Genomic DNA, 2,401 nt, shown 5'->3' on the forward strand with positions numbered 1-2,401 from the left:
GTCTAACCCTAACCCTAAGAGCCTGAGTCTAACCCTAAGCCTAAGAGCCTGAGTCTAACCCTAACCCTAAGAGCCTGAGTCTAACCCTCACCCTAAGAGCCTGAGTCTAACCCTAACCCTAAGAGCCTGAGTCTAACCCTCACCCTAAGAGCCTGAGTCTAACCCTAACCCGAAGAGCCTGAGTCTAACCTTAACCCTAAGAGCCTGAGTCTAACCCTCACCCTAAGAGCATGAGTCTAACCCTAACCCTAAGAGCCTGAGTCTAACCCTAAGCCTAAGAGCCTGAGTCTAACCCTCACCCTAAGAGCCTGAGTCTAACCCTCACCCTAAGAGCCTGAGTCTAACCCTAACCCTAAGATCCTGAGTCTAACCCTAACCCTAAGATCCTGAGTCTAACCCTCACCCTAAGAGCCTGAGTCTAACCCTAACCCTAAGAGCCTGAGTCTAACCCTAACCCTAAGAGCCTGAGTCTAACCCTCACCCTAAGAGCCTGAGTCTAACCCTCACCCTAAGAGCCTGAGTCTAACCCTAACCCTAAGATCCTGAGTCTAACCCTAACCCTAAGAGCCTGAGTCTAACCCTCACCCTAAGAGCCTGAGTCTAACCCTAACCCTAAGAGCCTGAGTCTAACCCTAACCCTAAGAGCCTGAGTCTAACCCTCACCCTAAGAGCCTGAGTCTAACCCTAACCCTAAGAGCCTGAGTCTAACCCTAACCCTAAGAGCCTGAGTCTAACCCTAACCCTAAGAGCCTGAGTCTAACCCTAACCCTAAGAGCCTGAGTCTAACCCTCACCCTAAGAGCCTGAGTCTAACCCTAACCCTAAGAGCCTGAGTCTAACCCTAAGCCTAAGAGCCTGAGTCTAACCCTCACCCTAAGAGCCTGAGTCTAACCCTCACCCTAAGAGCCTGAGTCTAACCCTAACCCTAAGATCCTGAGTCTAACCCTAACCCTAAGAGCCTGAGTCTAACCCTCACCCTAAGAGCCTGAGTCTAACCCTCACCCTAAGAGCCTGAGTCTAACCCTAACCCTAAGAGCCTGAGTCTAACCCTCACCCTAAGAGCCTGAGTCTAACCCTCACCCTAAGAGCCTGAGTCTAACCCTAACCCTAAGATCCTGAGTCTAACCCTAACCCTAAGAGCCTGAGTCTAACCCTAACCCGAAGAGCCTGAGTCTAACCCTCACCCTAAGAGCCTGAGTCTAACCCTAACCCTAAGGGCCTGAGTCTAACCCTAAGCCTAAGAGCCTGAGTCTAACCCTCACCCTAAGAGCCTGAGTCTAACCCTCACCCTAAGAGCCTGAGTCTAACCCTAACCCTAAGAGCCTGAGTCTAACCCTAACCCTAAGAGCCTGAGTCTAACCCTCACCCTAAGAGCCTGAGTCTAACCCTCACCCTAAGAGCCTGAGTCTAACCCTAACCCGAAGAGCCTGAGTCTAACACTAACCCGAAGAGCCTGAGTCTAACCCTCACCCTAAGAGCCTGAGTCTAACCCTAACCCTAAGAGCCTGAGTCTAACCCTAACCCTAAGAGCCTAAGTCTAACCCTAACCCTAAGAGCCTGAGTCTAACCCTCACCCTAAGAGCCTGAGTCTAACCCTAACCCTAAGAGCCTGAGTCTAACCCTAACCCTAAGAGCCTGAGTCTAACCCTAACCCGAAGAGCCTGAGTTTAACCCTAACCCTAAGAGCCTGAGTCTAACCCTCACCCTAAGAGCCTGAGTCTAACCCTCACCCGAAGAGCCTGAGTCTAACCCTAACCCTAAGAGCCTGAGTCTAACCCTAACCCTAAGAGCCTGAGTCTAACCCTAACCCTAAGAGCCTGAGTCTAACCCTCACCCTAAGAGCCTGAGTCTAACCCTCACCCTAAGAGCCTGAGTCTAACCCTAACCCTAAGAGCCTGAGTCTAACCCTAACCCTAAGAGCCTGAGTCTAACCCTAACCCTAAGAGCCTGAGTCTAACCCTCACCCTAAGAGCCTGAGTCTAACCCTAACCCTAAGAGCCTGAGTCTAACCCTAACCCTAAGAGCCTGAGTCTAACCCTAACCCGAAGAGCCTGAGTCTAACCCTCACCCGAAGAGCCTGAGTCTAACCCTCACCCTAAGAGCATGAGTCTAACCCTAACCCTAAGAGCCTGAGTCTAACCCTAAGCCTAAGAGCCTGAGTCTAACCCTCACCCTAAGAGCCTGAGTCTAACCCTCACCCTAAGAGCCTGAGTCTAACCCTCACCCTAAGAGCCTGAGTCTAACCCTAACCCTAAGAGCCTGAGTCTAACCCTAACCCTAAGATCCTGAGTCTAACCCTAACCCTAAGAGCCTGAGTCTAACGCTCACCCTAAGAGCCTGAGTCTAACCCTCACCCTAAGAGCCTGAGTCTAACCCTAACCCTAAGAGCCTGAGTCTAACCC

Source organism: Falco punctatus (assembly GCF_963210335.1).
Source record: "Falco punctatus genome assembly, contig: scaffold_84, whole genome shotgun sequence".
NCBI classification, from domain to species: domain Eukaryota; kingdom Metazoa; phylum Chordata; class Aves; order Falconiformes; family Falconidae; genus Falco; species Falco punctatus.